A 6,883-nucleotide genomic window follows, 5' to 3' on the forward strand; every position below is an offset into this window, starting at 1 on the left:
TCCCCCTCTGTCTATGGGAAAGATAGATTTTTCTCATGAATAACTTAATGACTTGTACGCAAGATCACTGGTGCTGACAAGCTGGAGGCTGATGGTTGTCGTGTCAGATTAGCACCAGCAGATCTCGGCCTGCGGCTGAGGGGTCACTGCCCCCTCCCCCAGCCAGTTTCACCTCAGACTACATTAGAAGCCCTTACCAGCTGACAATTTAATTTTTCTACCTCGTCAATGGTTGATTGGACTGGAAGCGCAGACCCTGTCCCTTTAAGCAGTCACAACTCCTTTGACTAATGGATTGCAGCCAAGGGAAGGATCAGAATTAGGGCGTCCTGGAATTTGCACCCAGCTCCTCGGCCCCAGCGATGACCTTCGTATTCAAGCTGCTCTTGGTTCACCCACCCTGGGTCGGGCCCATCCATCCCCGGAGTCTCAGCCCTTCTCACTGATCTGAGTCACTTATCCCAAGACAAGGAAGGGATTCTGGGGAAAAGAGTAGAAGCTAAGGGCTTAGTTTTGAGTCCTGACTCAGTAGCTTCCATCTCTCTGCCTCAAGATTCCTCATCTATAAAATGGGTATATTTGTTCTCATGAAAGCAGAGGCCTGTCTTATTAATGCCAGTTTTCTACAAGTTCTACAACGTTCTGCATTCTGGATAGTAAGTAACAGGACAGAGAATCGACATCATTGTCTCCAAAGAACCGGAAACGAATGTCCCACAAGACAAAAAAGTGCATGGAGAGTCCGAGCACGTGGCAGTGTGCGGCCAGTGAGGAGCATGAAGAAGAAAGGGATGTAAAAGACGTGGTTCGGGAACTGTGTGATAGGAAGGGAAGATGAGCCAGTGAGGAAGAACGGGTGGGTACCAGGGACGTCCAGAACAATCCAGGAAGGTCTCCAGCACGTGGGATGGCCCCCGTGGGGAGCTTGGGCTGGGCCCGAGTCAAACTTGGTTTGGGTGGGGAGTGTCAGAGTGAGGGCCCAGTTCACTGGATTACTGGAGGGAGGAGGGGGAATCAAATGGGTCACGGTGTAGGATGTAGGACCCAAAAGGAACTTGGAAGCTTTCTTGTACACATAACTCACAGACGAGATCACGGAGACCTGGCACATAATCAGGAAAGCGACCAGGATCAGGTCTTGTTCCATCAACCCCAAATCCGGTTCTTTCCAGCTCAAGACACTTGCTAGCCGTGCTTAACCTCAGTTTTCTCATCTGTAAAAGGGGATAATTATAGTAGCACCTACCTTCCAAGGTGGTTGTTTGGGTCAAAGGAGATTAAAGCACTTAGCCCAGTGCCTGACACATAAATGTATATAGTGTGTACTATCTCCAATAGTTTGTAGACCTTGCTGTGCTTAAGTAAATGTGAGTTATGAGCCTCCTTTTCAGTTCATCTAGAAATACTAAGATATCACTATGTCTCTAATCTTAAAAATCCTAATTTCCAGATTTACCCCTGGTTAGGTCAAAGTACCTTTGGTGGAGCTCCTGCCTTCCCCAGGCCTGTGACTTGCTCAGGGACAGGGCCACCTCAGATCCAGACAGGATCTGGAGAAGTGAGGTCCCTTTGATTATCCAGAGAACACGAGGGGCAGGGTCAAGAAAAGTATTGTCGAATGTTAACCCAAAGTGCATTCTAACACAGAGACAAATTTTATTTTTAATCATGTTGGGGGGCAGTGGGGGAGGTAATTGATTCTGTCCAGCTGCCCTGAAAGGTAGGGAACTCTCCCTCACTGGAACTGTCCCAACAGAAGCTCAATAGCTGACCACTTGTCTGGCATCCTTTCACCCTAAAATTCTCTAATTCTGCAGTTTGTGGCTAGTAAATTAGATACTTTGGTAGCAGGAGATTGCTAATGAGGGCAGAGCCATTGAGATAATCTAGAGAAGTCTGATAAATTACTCTAAGAAGGCAATGGTGGAATATAATATACGCTTGAATGAACAAAAAAAAGCACTTAAATTCTAGCGCCGGACTCAGGAAGACTCGTACTCTGAAGTTCGGATCTAGCCTCAGACACTTCCTAGCTGTGTGACCCTGAGAAGTGAGAATCCCCTCTAGTCGGCGCACAGGTCCAACGAGAAAGAATGAGGGAACACGAAAAGTCGGAATGACAAAAGGGATTTTTATTGGCATGAGAAGCCAGCTTTGCTAGGAAGACATTCGTCTGAGTGGCAAAAGGTCTTGTTAGGGAAATAAAGGTTAACACGGGGAAGAGAATGTCTTCACAGCGGGCGAGAGTCCTGGCAGGCAGCTTTGCCAAGAAGAGAAGTTCCTTGGCAAAGCATAATCCTGTTTCAGACTTCTGCAGAGATTTGGGGTTCAGAGTTGGCTGGGACTGAGATTCCTTCAATGTTGCCAATGCCCCCAGGCCTAGATTTCTAGTTGAAAAGAGAGTACTTATACTTGGAGTTTTGAGCCGCTCAATAGAAATATAGGCCCAAATCTCCAATTGAATGAAATCATTTTGAAGCCTTTTTCCCAGAGTCTGGAATTTCCTAGAGAGGATCTGGGGCACCCCCCAAAAATCAATGGAGGATGATTGAGCAAGATCTTCAAATGAATGATGCTGCTTAACTTGGAAAAGGCTTGTTGGGGAAGTAGGCCTTTTCCCAGACTTTTTGGAGCCTGAGACCCCAAATCTATTTTTGGGTTCACTCCTGTCAACCCTAAGCAAGTCATTTAACTTTAGGTACCTGTTTCCTCATCTATCAAATGAGCTGAAGAAGAAAATGGCCAATCTCTCCTATATCTCTGCCAAGAGAACTTCAAATGAGGTCACAGATTTGACTGAAAAACAACTTATTAAGGCTCAACCACATTGAGGTAGAGCAGTGGAAAATCCCCGAGTTCAAATCCAGCCCCAGACAATCACTAACTGCGTGTCCCTGGGCAGGTCACTTATTTCTGTCAGGCTCAGTTTGCTCACATGTAAAATAGGATCCTCACATCCACTTCTGGATCAAATGAGACATTTATAAAGGGCTTAGCATAGTGGCTGGGACAAGGTTCCTTCCTTCCTTATCACACACTGGAAATGGAAAACAAAAATAGTCCCTTCCCATAAGACACTGGGTTTCTGTGTATAGAAGAATTGTAAATGTTTAATCTGTGTTGAATTACTTGCTGTCTAGGGGATGGGGTGGGGAAAGGGAGGGAGAAGAATTTGGAACACAAGGTTTTGCAAGGGTGAATGTTGAAAGTTATGTGCTTTGAAAATAAAAAAAGCTGTTGTTTTTTTTAAATGCTTGATTTCTGATAGGGAAGACAGCATACAACCCTTTTACACCCCCTTCAAGAATGACAGAGCTGGTTTGATGTAGTTCATGGTTCAAGGTTGAAGAGGCTGAATAGAGGAGGGGAAGAGAGGGGAAGAGAGGAGCCACACAGAAGGGCAGGGAAACATGGCTTGGGCATTTCCTAAAAGTTCCTCTCCTAAGAGGCTGTTACTGGCAGGTGAAAGGGCATTTTCCAGGGTGGAGGCTTCTCAGGATTAAAAGGTTATTGGTGAGACTCAGGAGGAAGAGTCCTGTAATGGGGAGGGAAGCCTCACAAGAGCTTTTCCTGAAATCACATTGTACTCTGTGTTGGCCATCACTATAAAAGCCATTTCCAGATGGTCAGAAATGGAGCAAGGCGAACTTCTCTGTGTCTGGATCCTAGAATCAGACAGAAAGCCAGAGGGAACCCAGTCTGTGACTAGTGCCCATCTCAAGCCTGACAGGACTGGTGAGGAGAGCCAGCTGGGGCCTTCCTGGCAGGGTTCCAAGAACAATGTCTAGCTCTTAAAGGAAGGCTTCCCCTAGATCAGGCTGACTTCCTATCCTCATAGACCTGTCAAGTGTTTCACTTGTGAGACATCTTAGAATGATGTCAGAGCTGGAAGAGCCCTTAGAACCCAGGAGGTCAGAGCTGGGAGGGCCCTTAGAACCCAGGATGTCAGAGCTGGGAGGGCCCTTAGAACATGGGATGTCAGAGCTGGGAAGGCCCTTAGAACCCAGGAGGTCAGAGCTGGGAGGGACCTTAGAACCCAGGATGTCAGAGCTAGAAGGGCCCTTAGAACCCAGGATGTCAGAGCTGGGAGGGCCCTTAGAACAGAGGATGTCAGAAGTGGGAGGGTCCTTAGAACCCAGGATGTCAGAGCTGGGAGGGACCTTAGAACTCAGGATGTTAATGAGATGAGCCAAATCAGTTCCAATAGAGCAGTAATGAACTGAACCAGCTACACCCAGGGAAAGAACTCTGGGAGATGACTATGAACCACTACATAAAATTCCCAATCCCTCTATTTTTGTCCGCCTGCATTTTTTATCTCCTTCACAGGCTAATTGTGCACTATTTCAAAGTCCGATTCTTTTTGTACAGCAAAATAACTGTCTGAACATGTTTACATATATTGTATTTAACTTATACTTTAACATATTTAACATGTATTGGTCAACCTGCCATCTGGGGGAAGGGGTGGGGGGAAGGAGGGGATAAGTTGGAACAAAAGGTTTTGCAATTGTCAATGCTGAAAAAATACTCATGCATATATATCTTGTAAATAAAAAGCTATAATATATTTTTAAAAAAGAACCCAGGGTGTCAGAGCTGGGAGGGCTCTTAAAATAAAGGATGTCAGAGTTGGAAGGTTTTTCGAACACTGGAGGTCAGGGCTGGAAAGGTCCTTAGAATTCATTGTTACAGAAGCCACTTACTAGTGGCTGCTGGGGACCTACTTCTGTCAAGCAGAATAGATCACTTCATGTGAAAGAATAATTAAACAAGGAGACTGAAAAGCTGTTACATTCTCTAACCTCTCTTCTCTTCCCTCTTGCCTCCAATTTATTCCATTCCCAGTTCACAAGCAATATCTGTGTGTTAGTAAAGGCTGGTTTTCAATTCCTTCAAGTGTGTTATGATTCACAGTTGTGGGGGCTTTAAAAGAACTGACCCACCCGTCACTTAGACATGGTCCTCAACAATCCCCATTTTTTGTTTTATGGGAACACGATCACACACATGATCACACACACAGAGTGAGCAGTGAGTTTGTCCAATGTCGTGAAGCGGCTGTTATCTGAGTCCGCATGTTGAGGAATGCAAACAGCACTATCAAAGTCGTTTCCTCCTAATCCTCTGGATGGTTGCAGGGTGAGACCCTATAGCAGGTGTTGAATCTTGTGAGGTGTTATGGAGGCAAACTTTCTGACAAATGAAGAAGAGGACTCTAGTCAGAACAGGCATTTTTCATAAGTCTCTCATCAGTCTCCTGGCTCAGCCCTTTGATGTGTTGGCCCATTTAATTACCCCAACTGAAAAAGTCTTACTGAGTCTCTTCTCCCTTTCCTTCCCCATGGGTGACTGAAGGAACTCTCCGGGGAGGTTCCTACTCACGAACAGCTCTCGTGTGCTGCTGCTTCTTTGTTTCTTGTATTTCTTGTGTCTCTGTTTGGGCACCATTTGTTACGGGAGACACCTGCTAGTGGCTGCTGGAGATCTAATTCTGACCAGCAGAATAGAGCCCTTCATGTCAGAGGATGATAGCCATACAAGGAGACTGAGACTTCTCTCTGTTCCCTCTGACCTCTTTCCTCTTCCCTCTTGCCTCCAATTTGTTTCATTCCCAATTCACAAGCAACTCTGCATCAGTAAAGGCTGCTTTGCAATTCCTTCAAGTGTGTTATGATTCACAGCTGTGGGGGCTTTTGGAGACCTGACCCCCCTTCACACTTAGGCCTGGTCCTTAACAATTCATCTTGTATAAACCTCTCATTTTACAGAGAGAAAACTGAAGTTCAGAGAAAACGATATATTGGTTAGTCAGTAACAAAAACAGGACTAAAGACCAGCTCACTTGACTTGGAAGCAATTTACACTCTATGAGCTATCTCTGGCTTGTAGAGAGACCTCTAAATAAAAGCACGCCCCACTTATTCTCAAGCTTAATCATTCAAGAAAACCAGACCATAATTTCCCTCACAGAACAAAAATAGCCAAACCACACTTGGGGAGCCACTTCCCTAAAGAAACGCTTCTTGGAGAGAGAAAGGCGTTTATCTGGTATGTTGGCCTTCAAGCTGTCCCCTTAACTCCCAGACTCAGAAACAGCTAGTTGGTGCCATAGTTCAGAGTGTTTAACCTGACTTGGTCTTCCTGATCTGAGTTCAAATCCAGTGTCAGATACTTACTTACTAGCTATGTGACCCTGAGCAAATCACTTTACCCTTTGGAACTATGTCCAAAGGACTATAAAACTTTGCATACCTTTTGATCTAGAGCAGTCTCACTACTGGATCTGTATCCCAAAGAGATAATAAAGAAAAAAGGACCCACGTGTACGAAAATATTTGTAGCAGCCCTTTTTGGAGTAGCAAGGAATTATTTAGGGAATGGTTGAATAAGTTATGGTATATTAATGTAATGGAATATTGTTGTTGTATAAGAAATGATGAGCAGAAGATTTCATAAAAATCAGGAAAAACTTACATGAACTGATGCTGAATGAAGTGAGCAGAACCGAGAGAAAACTGTACACAGTAATAGCAAGATCATATAATGATCAACTCTTAGTACTACAGTCATCCAAGACAATTCTAATAGACTTGGGAAGGAAAATGCCATCCACATCCAGAGAGAGAACTATAGATACTGAATATGGATTGAAAGATAGCATTTTTACCTTTGTTTGTTTACTTTTTCTTTCTTGTGTTATTTTTTTTCCCTTTTGGTCTGATTTTTGTTGCACAACATGATAAACATGGAAATGTGTTTAAGAGGATTGTTCATGTTACATTACTTACTATCCTGGGGAGGGAGGAGGTAAGGGGGAAAGGGAGAAAAATCTGGAACACAAAATCTTACAAAAATTAATGTGGAAAATTATATGTGTATT

This window comes from Antechinus flavipes, chromosome 3 (genome assembly GCF_016432865.1).
Source record: "Antechinus flavipes isolate AdamAnt ecotype Samford, QLD, Australia chromosome 3, AdamAnt_v2, whole genome shotgun sequence".
Classification (NCBI taxonomy): domain Eukaryota; kingdom Metazoa; phylum Chordata; class Mammalia; order Dasyuromorphia; family Dasyuridae; genus Antechinus; species Antechinus flavipes.